The sequence below is a fragment of the Cynocephalus volans genome, chromosome 3 (assembly GCF_027409185.1).
Source record: "Cynocephalus volans isolate mCynVol1 chromosome 3, mCynVol1.pri, whole genome shotgun sequence".
In the NCBI taxonomy this organism is placed as follows: domain Eukaryota; kingdom Metazoa; phylum Chordata; class Mammalia; order Dermoptera; family Cynocephalidae; genus Cynocephalus; species Cynocephalus volans.
The window spans coordinates 180,304,940-180,324,490 of record NC_084462.1 but is presented as its reverse complement, the minus strand read 5'-3'; the positions used below and the strand labels follow the sequence as shown (position 1 = coordinate 180,324,490).

Below are 19,551 nucleotides of genomic sequence, written 5' to 3'. Positions count from 1 at the left end.
GGCAGAACACTGACTATTAAATACCTCTAGCTGCTCCCTACACAAAGTGGTAACAACTTTAATCTTTTTTAATTTCATAGCTGAATCAATAATATTTCTTGCATTATAACATACCCTCAAAATTGGTCCATGTTTTGACCTCTTTTTCTTTACTCATAAATATATTTGTTTATTGATCCATTCATTTATTCACCAATAATAAAAAAAAAAATTAGTATTCGTGAACCATCTTAAGCTCCAGAACTAGACCTTTGAACTTTCCTGAGATCATTCCCACAAAGGTTGCCCACGGTTCTCCTTATGCAATGGACCTCAGTTGTTCAAAAAGTGATTGATCATAATTTTTATTCAGATGCATTCCATTCTCATCATTGGTCCAGATGAGGCCTTTCTACATTTAATTGGAGCAATTTTTAGATGTTACAATGAACAACCATGGACCCACCATGCTATTCAACAACCAGAAGACTGACTCCCTAAATGAGTAACAGCCTAGATCTTTATAAAGGGGAGAATATTTAAACAATAAATGGGGCAAACATAAAATGGGACATTTAACTTTTGAAAATGGATGAAAAAGCAATGTTTTTTTTTTCTTTTGCCTCATTTGTGCAAAATTAATTAATGGATTAGTTTTGGTTCGTAACGCATTCTCATCAACAGCCAATGCGTGGCCTTTTAAAATTTAATTATCTTTCTAAATGACACAGTGGAAACCATGGCTAAGCACCCAAACCAAGAACTTTATTACTTATTTTGCATGGTACTCACCTCACCCAGAACGATAAGGAAAACATCTTCATAACTGCAGAATAATTTAATTAGCTATGGTACATCCATCCTGTGGAACATAAAGAGGATGTTAATAAATGAAAAGGCCTAGATTTATGTTTTAATTTAGTGAACATGAAGCAACCATCATAGAAATTAATCATCAATAATGATTTATGCCGTATTCCTATCTCTGGCTCCTGAACAGACTTCATTTTACTAATGTATTCAGATATTCATTTTAATAGTATAATGAACACGCCTGAATAAACCACCCAACATATAAAAAAATTATGAGTTACAGATACTGGACTCCATGTCCCTTACTCACAGAGATAAGAGCATAGAGCTCCTTTTTTAAAAGGATTTCTGTTGTGCTGAATTGAATTCGTCATGTACCTTGATTTATGATACGATCTCATCACTGGTCTTTACGTGGCAGTCACTGAGTATCTTCCACATTCTTTAATCATATACTGAATTTTCTGAATAGACCACCCAGAGACAAGTATTTGAATTACCACTCACATTGAACCAAAAAAGTCTTTACCATTACATAATAATTATTGGCTTGAATGTATCCATTCTGTGGAGTTGAAAGCAGATGACAAAAAAAAAAAAAAGAGAGAGAGAGAGAGAGAGAGAAATTAAAAGAAAAAGAAGGGGGGAGAAATGAATATGCTAAAAAATGTTAAATAAATATGCAAGAGTACCTTGCATAAAACGGAGAAAATAAGTAAAATTCTTTCCACCGATTTGTTTTCTTCCTTAATTTACTTAGCTACTTACAATTAGGTATTGTTTAATTCATGAAATTATTTATTTCCTTTTCTCTTAATGAATTAAACAAACTTGAACTCACCACTGACCCAGAGCAAGAACATTGATCAGTACTATTCTTTGTCTATATGACCCTTCCCAAAGAGGGAGCATCCTTGATTTATTTATTTATTAATAAATTAATGTTCCAGGATGATATTAAAAATAATTCACCAGTTGTACTGCTTCCTGATCCTTGGTGTGTAACACATGCTCATCCCTGGTCATCTTTAATTTTTTGTACAGATGTAGCCATTTATCCATTCTTCAATAATATGATGAATACCTATGAACAAAACACCATCCAAAGACAAGAACTTTGTGCATTATTTACATAGGTCTACAGCTTCTTACCCAGAGACTACCAGCCAAGACCTTCACCAAGGAGGATCCATTCTAGGCATTAGAAAGTAAATGTTAAGAATGAAACAGCTTAGATTTCAATACTGCTCTAACACTCTATTAAACGCAACATGAGCAGGTTTAGATTATTCTTAAAATTTGGGTCATGTCCTTTTTACAACTGGACAAAAAATAACCCATTTTGTCAATTAATTCAATTATTAACTTTGCATTAAAAATAGATATCTTTTGTGTCTACAATCCATCAGGAATAAGAGGTATCTATAAGACACATCAGTTTTAATGCCTCTGCCCATACATACCACCTAAGTCTTCGGACCTCATATATACAGAATTAGATACATCTAAACACTTGTTTCAAAGCAATTTCATACCTATGAACAGTGCCTGATCCTACTTTGTTAATTTATTCATAAACTAATTTGGCCAACTATTCCTCCTTTTAAAAGAAATGGAACAATGTTTAAACTCTCAGAAACCCAGAACATAACTGATAGTGTGCATACCTGTCTATAGCTTCCTTACTCAAAAACTTGTAAAGCAAAAATATTTGTCTTACAGAGACCACGATCTCAGAAACTGGTGAAATCATAACCATTACTTAGAGATAAGCGCTTTACTGGCCCATGCATTGTCCCTTTTAGCTAATTGATTATTACTGACTTATTCTATTAGTCACTGTGAAGATAAAATCAGTATCTTGGTACACACTCAAGACAACAGCATGGATAATAGTAGCTCATTACTAAAGTGATAACAGATGATGTAGCTTTGTAATGGAATTTAGTGAGCACAGTAGCTCTTGTTATATAACAGTTTTGTCACTGGCCCTCAATAATTTAAATAGTGCTTAGTCTTTTATGTCATTGTATAAACGACTTTCTTATTTAGTAATAAAATAAACAACCAGTAAACCAAAAACAACCCAGAATGTAAACATTGACAATCATACACTTGTCTCCATGTTCCTCATTCTGAGAGGTGAAAAAAAATAAATAAATAAAAAACATGAATCCCAAATCTTCAGAAAGAGGTAAGTACTACAACATGTTTCTCTGCATATGCTATATTTGGTCCAGGCGTGGCCATATTTTTATTCACTTATTCCTATTTCTTGAGCTCTTTGTGTATTAATTCACTTGTAATAATATGATCATTATCCATAAGCCCAAAAACACAAAAATAGGATAACTGAATATTTTTAACAACCATCTATAGGATCCTTTCCAACAGAGCAATAGACTACATTCCTTTTATGCTGGACTCAAACACATTCATCAACCTTGATGCACATATCACAAGTCATCCCCACCAGTCCAGGATCACAAATCTTTGTCCTCACTTATACTGTCTAATCATTTGTTCATTAATTTACTACTTTATAATAAAGAAATATACATGAATAAGAAAACATAACAAAAGCCATGATATCCCAAACATCTATCTGTAGATCATTTGCCACAGAAATTACACGTTTCTTGAATTGACCTGAGTGTTTCAAATATGGATCACACCACCTAACGTTTTATATCAATCCCGTGCTCAGTAGCTCGCCATGGTTAGCCTTCTTTGATTATATTTCCTACTTCTAAATAACAGATTGCTCTTCAGTGGCCCAAAGCAAGACAAGAACTTTGAGTACTCACATTTGTCTCCACACTCCCAAGTCAGCCGTAGGTCTGGTGACCATGGAAGCATGCCTCAATCAGTGCAGGAGTGCCTGTTCTGACAAGTACAAGGAGGGGCAGAAGATAAATTGAGACTTCCTACCCATTCGTCCTTGCATTTCACCTTTCATATACACAGTCATTTAGTATGTATTCATTTATGGCAATGTTTGCTTATTTTTCTCTTAAAAAAGCAAATATTGAACTTACAATTGACCCAAAGCAGTAACACTGAATATTACCTATCAATGGCTATGTGAATCTTAGCCAAAGAGGTAAAATCACTGGTCCATTTATTATCCATGCCAAATTATGTTAATAATATTTCTTGCCTCATCATATGTTAAAAATTATGAATATGCCTCACTCTCTTCATCTTTAATCATTAAATATTTGTCTATGGCTTATTCCATGGAATCATTACATTTCCACGTGATTATTATAATCATGACCCATAAACTATAAAATTAGAAGCTCAAGATCCTTGAATATCTACCTTAGATTTTTTCCACCAAAGGCATAGATTAGATTTCTACAATATTGGACCTCAGATAGCCAGAGACGTAGTATTCATCGTCCACAACTCATACGCCACTAGACCTCATGGGCTCAGGCTTGGCCCTTATTTTCTAAATTCGCATCTACATGTTTTTATTGATTAATTCATCGGTTCACTAATAATAACAAAATAATTACCACAAAACTTAAGAGCAATATCTTTGAATATCTTTAATATCTGTCTATACAATATTACTAGCAGCAATATGTCTCTTTCATTAATTAACCTCACTGTTGTTTATATGCATTAATCAACATAATACTTTATATTCATGCCATTTTTATGATTGGGCCACAGTTCACCTTCAATGAATATATTTCATACTTCTTAATAATAACATGAACGCCTTTTTAAAAAACACTGACACCAAGAGGAGAACTTTGTCTATTACTCACACTGATCTTCATGCCCATAACGCAGAGGTGCACCACAGGTCTTCTGACCACAGAAATGCTCATGTAAGCTCGAGCGTATTCATTCTTAGGAGTACAGAGCACAGGAGAAGATAAAAAGAATTGAAACGTCTGCATTGTTCTTTGCATTTTATCTTTCACTTTGCCATTTACGTAATTTGGAATAACATTTATTTTATTTTATTCTATGAACAATATTGTTCATGTCACTGACACAAAATATGAACATTGGTTATTACTTATCACTGTCTATATCACCCTTAACCAAAGAAGTAAATACCTTATATCCTAATAGGTACCAGTGTTTTCAATATATTTTAATAGGTTTTCTTGCCTCACAAAATACTTTTATAATTGGATAATGTTTAACCCTATTCAACATTATTTATTTGTATATTTGTGTAGCAGTTCTTGCACTGCTCCAATTACAATAATAGATTGAAAATACACGATCACAAAGAGCAGAAAAAAGGTTCTTGTATATTCCTGAAATTCTTCTATAGGATCACTTTGAAAAGAGAAGAATTCTATTTTTTTTTTGTGACAGACCTCAGAGTCAATGACTCATACGATGAACTGTCATGATTGATAAAGGATTATTTATTTATATGTTTGTAAATCCAGGATTGGTCCAGATCCTGGTTCTCTTCTTCATTGCTACATTCTTTATTTACTAATTCATTAATTCACCGTTAATAACTTTTAAACACTACAACTCACAAATCCCAAGAGGAGCCTTGATATCTCTAATCTGTAAACACAGACTCATTCTCACAGTACTACATCTCCTTCATTGTTATCCTCAGGTTTTCATATACACGTTCATCAATAAAATGCTTTATGTTCATTCCATATTAACCACTAGGCTATAAATGGGATTCTTTGATTCTATTTCATACTTTTGGTTAATACAGTGGAAACCTTTAGACAAACCACCCAAGCCAAGACAAGCAATTGATGATTGCTCACACTGGTCTCCAAGCTCCCAACGCAGAGATGCAACCATGCAGTCTTCTCACGAACAAGAAAAAATCCTTAATCAGTGTGAGGATGTCCATTCCGAGGGGGCTAGAGCAAAAAAGATGACGACAAAAATGAGGCCTTCTCTGCAATGATTCTCGCCTTCCAGCTTTCGTTTAGTTACTCATTTACACAATCACTAGTCTAAAGATTATTCATTTCACTTTCTATTAAGAAAATAAACAATTTGAACTTGCCCAGAATCAAACACTCTCTATAATTTATACTGTCTACATCATCCTTTAGACAAAGAGATTGTGGGAATATGAGACTTCTCTTTGGAATTCACCATTTCAATATACATTAATAGTGTTTCTGTCTTCACTACATATTTTTACACTTGAACAATGCTTAACTTATTTATCTTTATTTATTTATATATTTGTTTATTGATTCTCACATTGATCCAATTATAAAAATAGAATGAAAATGGATAAACACAAAGACTGAAACCAATTCATTCTATACCCCTGACGTCTGCCTCTAGGATCATTTCAAACAGGGGAAACAGACTAGTTACCTTCTGTGACAGACCTCAGAGTTCAAGCCACGTTTTCATCATCTATGACTCACACACCACCAGATGTCATCATTGATCCAGGATTGGTCTTCTTATTCTCCATTCATCTCTAATTGTCTATTGATTAATTCATTAATTCATTAATAATTTTAGATTCTCTTATTCACAAAAATCCAAGAACAGACCTGATATTCCTAATCTGTATATGGAATCATTCTAACATTAATATGTCTGTTATGTCAATTATCCTCAGTTTTTCATAAATGCATTATCAATGTAATACTCCCTCCATGGCAGACAGTTGGCCATTATGAGTCTATTACACACTTTTTATAATACATTAAATACTCTTAAACAAACCACCCAAAGAAAGGCAAGAACTTGGACCATTACTCACGCTGCTCTGCATGTGCCTTCCTACACGTGTTGCAAACAGACCTCACAACCAGGGAGGAATCCTAAAATCAGCACAGGCATGTCCATTCTGAGGAGTACAGATAAGAGAAGATGATAACAAAATTGAGGTATCCTCAATATTAAGCCTAAGTTTTTAGATTTCAATTAGTTGTTAAGACTAATTGTTACCTGGAATATACTTATTTCTTTTTCTGTTAAGAAAATAAAAGTGTTCAATCTTGAAACTGACCAAAAATTTGAGCGCTGTCTATAACTATACCAAAGAGGTGACAGACATGTATCATTTATTTCTCTTTGGACTTCACCATTTTGGTATATATTAATAGTGTTTCTTGCCTCACCATGTTTTTATAATTGGACAATGCTTAACCTTATTCATCTTTATTTATTTCTATATTTGTTCAATGATTGTCACATTAACCAATTATAAAAATAGAATGAAAATATGCAAACACAGAGATTGAAAACAAACACATGGTATATTCCTGACATCTATATATAGGATCACTTCAGATAATGGGCTAGATTTGTCTTGGGATGGACCTCAGAATTCAAGCCACGTATTCATCGTCCATGACTCATACGCCACCAGCCATCATCATCGATCCGGGTTTGGTACTCTTATTTTCCAGTCATTTCTACCTTCTCTGTTGATTGAATCATTAATTCACTAGTGATAATTGTAAGCTCTATGATTGAACCCCAAGAACAGCCTTCATATTCCTAATTTGTATTCAGAATCAGTCTAACATTGATAGACCCTCATTTTTTCATATAGCAATATTAATAAAATACCTCATATCACAGTCATATTCATCTCTGGGATACAGCTGGCCATCTTTGATATATTATGCATTTTTATGATACATTATGTCCTTTTAAACAAACCACCTATATCTAGACAAGAACGTTGACTATTACTCACATTGGGTGCATGTTCCCAATCCTGACACAAGCAGAGCACGTGGCCATAGAGAAATCCTTTAATCACCACAAGTGGTCGATCCTGAGGAGTGCAGAGCAGAGAAGATGATAAAAAAAATTGGGACATTCTCAACATTAATCTTTGCTTTTCACTTTGATTTAGTCAGTCATTTAAGCAATCATTATTTGAAGTCTATTTGTTCCTCATTTTCTATTAAGAAAATTAACAATATTGAACTTGCCACTGAACAAAAACTTGATTATCTTCTTTAATTTATACTGCCTATAATTAGCCAAAGAGATCACAGGCAGGTACCATTCATTAATCTTTGGACTTCACCCTTTCATTATATATTCATAGGGTTTCTTGACTAGCCATGTATTTTAAAAACTGGATAATGCTTAAATTTATTCACCTTTACTACACTTGTTTATCAGCTCTCACACTGACCACTTACAAAAGTAGAATGAAAATATCTAAACACAAAGACCAAAAACAAATACATTCTATGTTCCTGACATCCGTCTACAGGATCATTTCAAACACAGAGAACGAGCTAGATGTTTTTGTGATGGACCTCAGAATTCAAGCCACGTATTCATCGTATATGACTCATACGCCACCAGATGTCATCATCGATCCAGGATTGATTATCTTTTTCTTCCATTAATTTCTACCTTGTCTGTTGGTTAATTCATTATTTCACTCAATAATTTTAAACCCTATGATTCACAAAATTCCAGGAACAGCCTTGATGTTCATAGACTGTATACAGAAACATTTTATCATTGTTCTACCTATATCACTCCCATATCTCTCACTGGGGTATAGTTGGCCATCTTTGATTATATTATGGACTTTTTTATAGTACACTGAATCCTCTTAAACAAACTACCCAAAGCAAAACAAGAACTTTGACTATTACTCACACTGGTCTGCATGCTCCCAACCATGATGCAAGGAGAGACGTGACCATGGAGAAATCCTTTAATCACCACAAGTCGTCCATTCTGAGGAGTACAGAACAGAGATGATAACAAAATTGAGACATTCGCACTACTGTCCCTTGCTTTTCACCTTCATTTAGTTAGTCATTTAGGCAAGCATTGTTTCAAGTCTATTTATTTCGTTTTCTAGTAAGAAGGCGAGCAATATTGAACTTGCCACTGATTTAGAACTTGAGCCTGGTCTCTAACCTGTCCTGTCTAAACCATCATTACCCAAAGAGGTCCAGGCATGTATCATTTATTTCTCTTTGGTTTTTACTGTTTCAATATATATCAATAATATTTCTTGCCTTGCCACATATTTTTATAATTGGACAATGCTTAAATTTAGACATTGTGATTTATTTTCATATTTGTTTATCAATTCTCACATTGACCAACTATAAATATAGAATGAAAATACGGAAAGGCAAAGAAGAAAAACAAGTAAAGTACATTGTACATTCCTGACATCCGTCTATAGGATCGTTTGAATGAGGCAATGGACTAGAGATTTTTTGTGATGGACCTCAGAGTTCTAGCCACGTATTCATCGTCTGTGACTCGTACGCCACCAGATGTCATCATCGATCCAGGATTGGTCCTCTTTTTCTCCATTCATTTCTACCTTGTCTGTTGTTTAATTCATTAAGTCACAAGCAATAATTTTAAACCCTATGATTCACAAAACCCCAAGAACAACCTTGATATTCCTAAACCTGTATATAGAATCATTCTAACACAGATTTATCTATTACATTAATTATCCTCAGATTTCCATACATGTGTTATCAATAGAACACTTAGTGATGGTTATCAATATAACTCCCATATCCATCACGGGGACAGAGTTGGCCATATCTGACCCTATTATACACCTTTTTATGATATATTGAGTCCTCTAAAACCAACCACCTAAAACACGACCAGAACGTCGACTATTACTCACATGGGTCTGCGTGCTCCCAACCACGACGGAAACAGAGTCGTGACCCTGGAGAAATCTTCAGATCACTACAAGTCATCCATTCTGAGGAGTACAGAGCAGAGAAGACGAATACAAAATTGAGACATTCGTACTATTGATTCTTGCTTTTCATCTATAATTAGTTAATGATTTAGGCAATCATTACTTGGAGTATATTTATTTCACTTTCTCTTAAGAAAATAAACAATATCAAACTGGCCTCTGACCCAGAACTTGAATATTTGATATAATTTACACAGTCTATACCATCACTACCCAAAGAGGTGACAGACGTGTGCTACTTATTTCTTTTTGGACTTCACTGTTTTTAATATGTGCTACTACTATCGTAGCCTCACCATACACTTTTATAATTGAACAATGTTTAACCTTATTCATCTTTATTTATTTTTATATTTATTTTTTGATTCTCACATTGATCCAATTATAAAATGGAGTGAAAATTCATGAACACAAAGACCATAAACAAATCCATTCTATACTCCTGACATCTGTCTATAAGAATCATTTGAAACAGAGGGAATGGGTCAGATCTGTTCGGGGATGGACCTCAGAGTTCAAGCCACGTATTCATCGTCTGTGACTCATACGCCACCAGCGGTCATCATCGATCCAGGATTGGTCCCCTTTTTCTCTATTCATTTTTACCCTGTCCACTGATTAATTTCATTAATTCACTAATAATAATTTCTAAACCTATGACTCACAAAACCCAAGAACAGCCTTAATATTCCTAATCTGTGCACAGAATCATTCTAACATTTATACATTTGTTTCATTAATTATTCTCAGATTTTTATACATGCATTATCAATAGGATATTTTATGCCACTCCCACATCTATCAGTGGGATGCATTGGTCATTTTTTATTATAAACTTTTTTATAATTCATCGACTACTCATAAACAAACCACCCAAATGAAGACCAGAGCGTTGGCTACTACTCACATGGGTCTGCAGGCTCCCAACCATGACGCAACACAGCACATGACCATACAAGAATTCTTAAATCAGCACAAGTCGCTCATTCTGAGGAGCATAGAGCAGAGAAGATGATAACAAAATTGAGACATTCTCAATATTGATCCTTGCTTCTCTCCTTTCATTCAGTCAGTCATTTAGGCAAGCATTACTTGGAGTATTTTTATTGTATTTTCTCTGAAGGAAATGAGCAATTTTGGACTTGTCACTAACCCAGTACTTGGAAACGGTCTATAATTTATATAATCATTAGCCAAATAGGTAACGAGTATGTACGATTTCTCTGCACTTCACCAATTTCAATACGTGTATATTAATAGTGTTTCTTGCCTCACCACATATTTTTACAATTGAACAATGCTTAACCTTATTTATCTTTATTTTTACATTTGTTTTTTGATTCTCACATTGATCCAATAAAAGTAGACTGAAAATTCATGAACACAAAGACCATAAACAAATTCATTCTATATTTCTGACTTTTATCTAGAAGGATCCTTTGAAACAGAGGGGATGGATCAGATCTGTTTTGGGGACGGACCTCAGAGTTCAAGCCACGTATTCATCGTCTGTGACTCGTACGCCACCAGATGTCATCATCGATCCAGGATTGGTCCCCTTTTTCTCCATTCATTGTCCGTTGTTTAACTTACTGATTCACTAACAATAATTTTAAAACCTATGGTTCACAAGAAAACCCTACAAGTGCCTTGGTACTCCTCATCTGTATATTATAATTACACATGTGTTTCATGAATTATCCTCAGTTTTTCATATATGCAATAGAATGCTTCATATCACACCCATATTTATGACTACCATACAATTGGCCGTCTTTGGTTATATTATATGCTTTTTTGGTAGTACGTTGAATATGCTTAAGCAAACCACCTAAACCAAGGGAGGAACTGTGACTATTACTCACATGGGTCTCTATCCTGCTAACAGACACATTCATGGAGCTAGTGACCGCAGAGGAATGCTTCCGGAGCACATCCATCCTGTCAACAAAGCAGAGCAGAGGAGATAAAAAAATAAATAAATAAAACAGAGACATGATCTTCCACGGTTCTTGCTTCCCACACTTTATTTACTTATCATTCAGTTGCTTAATAGTTTTTCATAATGTATGTATTTTTTCTCTTAACAAAATGAATATTTCCAAGCGTGGAGCTAGTTTAGAACAACATGATGGACTCGAATGCATCAGTGCATATGTGATCCTAAGTTGATCTAATTTTTTTCTTAATGGATGCAAGTTTTCTCTATTTGTATTAGTAGTATGTCTCACCACACTATGTTCATAGTTGGACAATGCTTTACCCTCTTCTTTTTTACATATTTACTTTCTATTTGATTAAGGGCTCTAAATTCCATTCACTAATAATAATAAATCTAAATCTATATATCCAAAATAAGAGCATGATCTTTGTGTATCCCAAACACTTTTCTGTGGTAGCCCTTCAATCAGAAGGAATAGGCTAATTACGCTTTGGGCTGGAGCTCAGAGTTGCACACATGTGTTATTCATACATAGCCCGTGACTCAGAAACCACCAGTCGTAACCATTTGTCCATGTGTACTCACGGGCTCACTTTCCTTCATTTGCTTCTACATTTGTGAAGACTAAATCACTAATTTACTGAAAATAATAAAACATGCTTGAGTCAGAAAAATGCAAAAATGAAATCCCTGAATATCCCTAACATCTATCAATAGAATTGTTTCCCATATATGCTACATCTTTTTCATTAATTGATGTCAATGTTGCACATTATTGATTAACCGACATAATATTTCACATCATATATACTATTGGGACATGGATATTATTTTGTTCAATACTTTTTAGTATTGCCATGAATACCTTCAAACAAGTGACTGCAACTAAGACAAGAATATTGTCTATCTGCAGATTCACCTCTTTCTGAACAAAGAGGTATTGTAAGAATCTTAATCATGCAGAATGCTTGAATCAGCTCGGTAAATCCATTCTGAAGAGTACCGTGCAAAGAGCATGATGAAAACACTGAGACATTCTCTCCAGGGGCCCATAATTTCTACCCTTCATGTACCTGGTCATTTAGGTACTTTTTAATTTTTAATAAAATAAATATTTACTTATTTTTCTACTTATAAAATGAACTTCAAACTTGTAACTGACTCAGGGAAATAACTTAATATTTCTTGTTATTGCCTATATCACCTTTAGTGAAAAATGTTATATACTTGGTTCATTTATTATTCATTCTAATGAATAATACATATTTCAGCAATGAACAATGCTGCTACCCTCTTCATTTTTATTCGATCATACACTTATTTTTCTATTCTGCCATTTATAATTTTATAATAATATTTTTATTTATGAACACAAGAGCACGGACAAGATCCTCGTATACTTCTGATATCGATCTGCAGTGGGACTTTAAATAAGTGAATGGACTAGATCCCATTTGGGTTGAACCTCAGAGTTTTAGACACGTCATATTCACCGTATAAAGCTATATTCAGCACCAGTCGTCATCAATGGTCCAGGAGGAGGCTTCTTTGCCTTCATATTTATCTACACATTTATTAATTAAATCATTAATAAAGAAATACACATAAACCACCAAAAACAAGAATAAGATCTTCAATAGCTATTCTGTCATTTCCATAGAGTCTAAATCCCTTTCATTAACTGAACTCAGTGTTTCAGTCATGGGATATTGATTCCTACATGATTAATCAACATAATATTTCAAATCATCTGATAATAAACATCAGCATAGATGGCCTTCTTGGAATAACTCAAAGCAAAACAAGATCTTTGACTGCTACTCACGTTGGTCTCTAGGGAAGACCTTGGAGGAATCCTTAAACCAGCACGACCATGTGCACTCTGAGGACAGAGCAGAGCAGATGATAAAACAAACCGAGACATTCTCTCCATTGATTCATATATTCTTCCATCCATTTACAGTCATTCAGGTATTTATAAATTTATGGCAATATTTTCTTTACAGAAATATTTTTAAATAACTATTTTCTTATAATAAATCAAAATCACTTCACCCATCTTATCCTGATTTACTTATATGTTTGTTCATTAATTCTTTCATTGACTCAATTATGATAATAGAATGAAAGAATATGAAAAGAAAGACCAGATTCCTTTTGTGTTGGAACTCAGAGTTCCAGACCTATTATTCATCATCTGTGACTCCTACACTGGCAGTTATCATCGCCGGTCATTTGTTCATTTCCAGATTATTTATTGATTAATTCATTAATTCAATGATTATAATTTTCAGACTCTATGATTCATAAGGATCCAAGAGGCTTGATATTCCTAACATGTGTCTAGAACCATTCTCACTTCAACATATCTCTTTGATTAATTACCCTTAATAATTTTATATATACACTAATCAATATAGCACTTCTAATGAATCCTGTGTTTGTCACTAGGCTGCAGTTCACCATCTTTGATTATATTTTACACTTTTTAACAAAACAATGAATACCCTTAAACAAACAACACAACAATAACTTTGGCTATTACTCACCTTGTTCTCCAGGCTCCTAACGCACAGGTGCAACGAAAGAGCTTGCAACAAAGGAAGAATTTGCAAATCAGCTCAAGTGGGTCCATTCTGAAGAATACAAATCAGAGAAAATGATTTTTAAAACATTGACATTCTCTGCATAGAATGAAAATGCATGAGTACAGACATCAAAACCAAGATCCTTGTTATTCCTGACATTCGTTGATAGAATCACTTCAATCAGAGGAAATAAATTACATTTCTTTCACAACGAATCTCAGAGTTCCAGACACGTATTCATTGTATATGACTCATAAGCCACCCGTGTCATCACTGATCTAGGACTGGCACTCTGTATATTGTCACCTACACTTGTTTATTGATCAATCCATTAAAACACAAAATAATAATTTTAAAATTTTTCATTCACAAAAACTCAAGAAGAGCCTTTATATCCTAATCTATATATAAAATTATTCTCACATCAATATATCACTTTCACTTATTATCCTGTTATTCATACATGCATTAATTGATATAATGTTTCATACATTTCCTTTATCACTGGGATACAGTGTGTTCTTTAATTATATTTGGCACTTTGTAACAATGCGGCAAAAAATCTTAAAAACAAATGCTGAAACCAGAAAAAGAACTTTAATGATTACTCACTCTAATCTCTGTGCTCTTAATATATAGAGACAACCACAGAGCTTGTGACGGTGGAAGAACACTTAACTCACCTTGAATGAGATAAGAACTTTGACTATTACTCACACTGGCCTCCAGACTCTAACGAAGATGCAACCAGCAGGCTGGAGACCATAGAGAAAGGCCGGAGTCATCTTGAGAGCTTCCATTCTGTGGCGTACAGAGCAGAGCAGAAGATTAAAACACGAGCCAGGTTTCCGTTGTTCCTTGCCTATACATACGTCTTCTGTGTCAGACCTCAGAGTTCCAGACATGTATTATTCATCATCTAAAACTCATACGCCGGCAGTTGTCATCACTGGTCCAGGAAAGACCCACTTTCTCTTATGAACATTGCTACATTGTTTATTGATTAATTCATTAATTCACTAATAGTATTTGTTAAAGTCTATGATTCACAAACATGCAACAATAGCACAGCTATCTGTGATACGTATCCAGAATTATTCTCACATCCATATATATCTTTCATTAGCATCACATATGTATTAATCAATATAATGATTCATAGTAGCCCCAAATTTGCAGCGGTTACAGTTGGCCTTATGTAGCTACATTTCACCCTTTCTAATAATATAGTGAGCGCCCTTAAACAAACCACCCAAACCACGATGAGAGTTTCATTACTCACTTTGAGAGAGACGCAACTTGCAGAGCTCACGACCATGCAGAGTTCTTAAACCAGACGGGTCCATTATGAGGCGTGCAGACCACAGCAGAAGATCACAGGAAAAAAAAAAAAACTGAGCCAATCTCTCCATGGATCCTTGCTTTTCACCTTTATTTGGTCAGTTATTTAGGGAATAATTAATTCAGAATATTTTCTTCTCTTAAGAAGATGAACAGATTCATACCCAGAGCATGAACATTGTCTGTAACTTATACTGTCTATATCATCCTTAGCTAAAGAAGGAACATTCATGTAACATTTACCTCAAATTGGACTTCAGTGTTCTTGTTACATATTAATCCTGATTCTTGACTCACCACAAATTTTTATAATCAAACAAAACTTCAATTACTTATTTGTTTAATGATTCCTTCATTGATCCAGTTAAAATAATAGAATAAAAATATATGAACACAAAGGCCAAAACCAAGATTCCAGTATATTTCTAACATGTGTCTACAGGATGCTTTCTACCAAGAAAATGAACTATATTCCTTTAGTGTTGGACATCAAAGTCACGACATGTTTTATTCATCATATATGGCCCATATGACACTAGCCATCATCATCAGTCCATGTTTATGTCCTGCTAATTTTCATTCATTTCTACATTTGTTTAGAATAAATCATAATTCATTTATAATAAAATAAAAACATAATCAATTCACATAAACCTAAGAACATGATGCTTGACATTCCTAACATCTGTCTATAGAATCCTTTTCCACATTAGAAAGTGTCTCCTTTATGAATCCACATTTATGTGGCATGTGGTCAGTTAATAAATATAATGTTCTATATCCTATTTATCATGGGATCATGGTTAACTTCTGATTAAAATTTTTAATAATACTGTGAATGCCTTTAATCAAGTACACAAAAGACGAGAATTTTGGCTATTACTCACATTGGTCTTTCTCCAAACACAAAAGCAACACGAGTCTCGAGGGTAGCAAATTCTTAAATCAATTTGGTGCATCCATCCTAAAGAATACAAAGCAGAGGTGACAAAAACTGATACATCCTCTTCACTGACCCATATATTCCCCCATTCACTTGCATCATCATTTTTATTTTAATAATGGTAATATTTCCTTTTCTCTTAATAGTAAACTTTAAACTTCCAGCTGACTGAGGGTAATAACTGTTACCTATCACTGTCTTGTCATGCTTAATCCTAGACATAGTGCACTTCACCCATATATTGTCCATTCCAATTTATATTAATATCTATTTTTCTTTCTACATATTTTAGCAATAAACACTGATTCATTCTCTTTATCTCTATTCATTTACACATTTCTTCATTCATTCTGCCCTTGATTCTTTCACAATATTTTTTAAATTTATGAACACAAATATTAAAAACAAGATGCTTGTATATCCTGGCATCTGTGCATAGGATCCCTTTAGGAAGGAGGAACGGACTAGATTTCGTGTGTGTTGGACCTCAGAGTTCCAGACACGTGGTATTCATCATGCGTGACCCATACCATTCGCCACCAGTGGTCACCACTGGTCCAGGACGGGCCTTCTGTTTCTACTGCCACCTACATTTCTTTATTGATTTATTCATTAATTAAGAAATATACATACATTTCTGAAAAAAAGAAAAATAAGATTCTTGAATATCCCTAACATTCGTCTATACAATCATTTCCACAGAGATCAAGTTCTTTTCATTAACTGAGCTCAGTTTTATACATGGAGTAATCGATCTAATGCTTCAGGTCAATATGATATTTAACACTATTGTGATTTGCCTTGATTATGTTTAATACTTTTTAATAATATAACAAATACCTTTTAAAAAGCACTCAAAACAAGAGTGTTGACTAATACTCACCTTGGTCTTCATGATCCTCACACACACATGCAACTGGAGAGCTCGTGACCATGGAACGGCACAGAAATCAGCTCGGAAGTGTTCATTCTGAGGATTACAGAGCAGAGATCATTAAAAAATTGATTTTTGATCTCGATCTCCTTGATCGTTGCTTATCATCTTTCCTTTAGTCGATCATTTAGGAAATCATTATTTGGAAAATATTTATTTTATTTCATCTTAAGAAAATGAACAACTTGCAACTTTCCTTGATACAGATGTTGAATAGAATCTATTATACTGTCTACATTATCCTTAGCCGAAAAGGTTACAGTGATATAACACTTATTTCTTATGGGATTCCAATATTTTCAATACGTAATAACAGTATATGTGGCCTCACAACTTATTTTATAAATGGACAATGCTTCAGCAACTTCATATTTTTTAATTAATTAATTTATTTACTTATATAGAGTATATATGTGTACGTATAAATTATTTCACTGATCCAATTATAGAGGATGAAAATGAATGAATACAAAACCCAAAAACAAATACATTGCATATCCCTGACATCTTTCTACAGGATCATTGAAAAAAAAGGAATGAGGCAGATTTCTTTAGCGATGGACCTGAGAGTTCCAGACACGTATTCATCGTATGTGACTCATATGCTACCAGATGTCATCATCGATCCAGAAGTGATCATCTTTTTGTCCATTCACTTCTACCTTGCCTGTTGATTGATTCATTAATTCATTAATAATGATTTTAAGCCCTATGGTTCACAAAACCCCAAGAATAGCCTTCATAGTCCTAATTTGTACGTAGAATCATTCTAACATCGATCTATCTGTTTCATTAATTATCCTCAGATTTTCCATGCATTATCAACAGAATACTTCATATTGCTTCCATATCTATCACTGGAATACAGTTGGCTATCTTTGATTATATTACACACTTTTAAATAAAGCATTGAATACTCTAAAGCAAACCACCCATACCAAGACAAAACCGTTGACTGTTACTCACACAGGTCTCATATGTTCCTAAGTCTGTTGCAAACAGCATGCGACCATAGAAGAATCCTTAAATCAGCACAAGTGCATACATTCTGAGGAGTACAGAGCAGAGGAAATGATAACAAAATTGGCACATTCTCACTATTGATTCCTGCTTTTCACCTTCATTTAATTAGGTATTTACGCAGTCATTGCAGCGACTATATCTATTTCACTCTCTGTTAAGAAAATGAATACTTTTGATCTTGCAACAGATCAAGAATTTGAACATTGTATCATAATTAGTCAAAGAGGTGACAGACACATATCATTAATTTCTCTTTGGACTTCGCTGTCTCAATATATATTAATAGCATTTCTTGCCTCACCACATACTTTTATAATTAGAAAATACTTAATCTCATCCGTCTTTATGTATTTATATATATTAATTTATTAATTCTCACATTGACCAATTATAAAAATAGAGTGAAAGTAGTCAAACACAAAGACCAAAAGCAAATACATTCCATATTCCTGACATCCATCTATAAGAATCATTTGAAACAGAGGGAATGGATCACATCTGTCTGGGGACGGACCTCAGAGTTCAAGCCACGTATTCATCGTCCGTGACTCATACGCCACCAGCAGTCATCATCGATCCGGGATTGGTCCTCTTTTTCTCCAATAGTTTTTACCTTATCAATTAATCAATTCATTTATTCCCTAATTAAACTTTTAAGTCCCTATGATTCAATAAATCTGAAGAGCAGTGTTCATATTCCTACTATGTATTCAGAATCATTCTAACATTGATATATCTGTTTTATTAATTATCCTCCATTTTCCACATATGCATTACAAAGAAAATACTTCATAACGCTCCCATATCTATCACCGGGATGCAGTTGGTCATCTTTGATTATATTACACATTTTTATTAATATATTAAATATTCTTATTAAACAAACCACCCAAGAACTTTGACTGTTACTCACATTGGGTACATCTCCCTAAGCCTGATGTAAACAGAGCACGTGACTGTAGAAGGATCCTTAAATCAGCACAAGTGCGTCCATTCTGAGGAGTACAGAGCAGAAGACAGAAACAAAATTGACCATTTTTTTCATCTATCATTAGTAAGTCAGTCATTTAAGGCAATTATCTGGAATATATTCATTTCATTTTTTCTTAAGAAAATAAAGTTGTGAGTTTGCCACTGACCCAGAACATTGTCTATAAATTATACTGTCTAAGACATCCTTACTCAAAGAGGTGATAGTGAACTTCACAGTTTTCAATATATATTACCAAGGGTTCTTTCCCTCAGCACATATTTTTATAATTGGACAATGCTTCACCCATTATATCTTTA

At 33.9% G+C, this 19,551-nt stretch overlaps 14 non-coding genes and 3 pseudogenes across 14 annotated transcripts; all 17 read right to left on the bottom strand.

The window, feature by feature from the left end:
- Window positions 1-305: 305 nt before the first annotated feature.
- LOC134374390 (small nucleolar RNA SNORD113/SNORD114 family) lies at window positions 306-379 on the bottom strand. The gene has a single exon (XR_010023239.1). It is a non-coding gene; the product is annotated as a small nucleolar RNA SNORD113/SNORD114 family (small nucleolar RNA).
- A 3,781-nt stretch (window positions 380-4,160) lies between these two features.
- LOC134374387 (small nucleolar RNA SNORD113/SNORD114 family) lies at window positions 4,161-4,232 on the bottom strand. The gene has a single exon (XR_010023238.1). It is a non-coding gene; the product is annotated as a small nucleolar RNA SNORD113/SNORD114 family (small nucleolar RNA).
- Window positions 4,233-6,140: 1,908 nt separating this feature from the next.
- Window positions 6,141-6,212, bottom strand: LOC134374368 (small nucleolar RNA SNORD113/SNORD114 family). The gene has a single exon (XR_010023222.1). It is a non-coding gene; the product is annotated as a small nucleolar RNA SNORD113/SNORD114 family (small nucleolar RNA).
- Window positions 6,213-7,086: 874 nt separating this feature from the next.
- Window positions 7,087-7,158, bottom strand: LOC134374370 (small nucleolar RNA SNORD113/SNORD114 family). The gene has a single exon (XR_010023224.1). It is a non-coding gene; the product is annotated as a small nucleolar RNA SNORD113/SNORD114 family (small nucleolar RNA).
- An 887-nt stretch (window positions 7,159-8,045) lies between these two features.
- LOC134374362 (small nucleolar RNA SNORD113/SNORD114 family) lies at window positions 8,046-8,117 on the bottom strand. Its single transcript, XR_010023217.1, has one exon. It is a non-coding gene; the product is annotated as a small nucleolar RNA SNORD113/SNORD114 family (small nucleolar RNA).
- Window positions 8,118-8,983: 866 nt separating this feature from the next.
- Window positions 8,984-9,055, bottom strand: LOC134374365 (small nucleolar RNA SNORD113/SNORD114 family). The gene has a single exon (XR_010023220.1). It is a non-coding gene; the product is annotated as a small nucleolar RNA SNORD113/SNORD114 family (small nucleolar RNA).
- A 936-nt stretch (window positions 9,056-9,991) lies between these two features.
- On the bottom strand, window positions 9,992-10,063 carry LOC134374364 (small nucleolar RNA SNORD113/SNORD114 family). Its single transcript, XR_010023219.1, has one exon. It is a non-coding gene; the product is annotated as a small nucleolar RNA SNORD113/SNORD114 family (small nucleolar RNA).
- A 902-nt stretch (window positions 10,064-10,965) lies between these two features.
- LOC134374369 (small nucleolar RNA SNORD113/SNORD114 family) lies at window positions 10,966-11,037 on the bottom strand. Its single transcript, XR_010023223.1, has one exon. It is a non-coding gene; the product is annotated as a small nucleolar RNA SNORD113/SNORD114 family (small nucleolar RNA).
- An 890-nt stretch (window positions 11,038-11,927) lies between these two features.
- Window positions 11,928-12,006, bottom strand: LOC134374388 (small nucleolar RNA SNORD113/SNORD114 family; annotated as a pseudogene).
- An 885-nt stretch (window positions 12,007-12,891) lies between these two features.
- Window positions 12,892-12,967, bottom strand: LOC134374376 (small nucleolar RNA SNORD113/SNORD114 family). Its single transcript, XR_010023228.1, has one exon. It is a non-coding gene; the product is annotated as a small nucleolar RNA SNORD113/SNORD114 family (small nucleolar RNA).
- A 627-nt stretch (window positions 12,968-13,594) lies between these two features.
- On the bottom strand, window positions 13,595-13,667 carry LOC134374384 (small nucleolar RNA SNORD113/SNORD114 family). The gene has a single exon (XR_010023235.1). It is a non-coding gene; the product is annotated as a small nucleolar RNA SNORD113/SNORD114 family (small nucleolar RNA).
- Window positions 13,668-14,230: 563 nt separating this feature from the next.
- LOC134374372 (small nucleolar RNA SNORD113/SNORD114 family) lies at window positions 14,231-14,301 on the bottom strand (annotated as a pseudogene).
- A 601-nt stretch (window positions 14,302-14,902) lies between these two features.
- Window positions 14,903-14,977, bottom strand: LOC134374361 (small nucleolar RNA SNORD113/SNORD114 family). Its single transcript, XR_010023216.1, has one exon. It is a non-coding gene; the product is annotated as a small nucleolar RNA SNORD113/SNORD114 family (small nucleolar RNA).
- Window positions 14,978-15,843: 866 nt separating this feature from the next.
- Window positions 15,844-15,917, bottom strand: LOC134374380 (small nucleolar RNA SNORD113/SNORD114 family). The gene has a single exon (XR_010023232.1). It is a non-coding gene; the product is annotated as a small nucleolar RNA SNORD113/SNORD114 family (small nucleolar RNA).
- Window positions 15,918-16,784: 867 nt separating this feature from the next.
- Window positions 16,785-16,864, bottom strand: LOC134374366 (small nucleolar RNA SNORD113/SNORD114 family; annotated as a pseudogene).
- Window positions 16,865-17,795: 931 nt separating this feature from the next.
- On the bottom strand, window positions 17,796-17,867 carry LOC134374363 (small nucleolar RNA SNORD113/SNORD114 family). Its single transcript, XR_010023218.1, has one exon. It is a non-coding gene; the product is annotated as a small nucleolar RNA SNORD113/SNORD114 family (small nucleolar RNA).
- A 902-nt stretch (window positions 17,868-18,769) lies between these two features.
- On the bottom strand, window positions 18,770-18,841 carry LOC134374371 (small nucleolar RNA SNORD113/SNORD114 family). The gene has a single exon (XR_010023225.1). It is a non-coding gene; the product is annotated as a small nucleolar RNA SNORD113/SNORD114 family (small nucleolar RNA).
- Window positions 18,842-19,551: the final 710 nt, after the last annotated feature.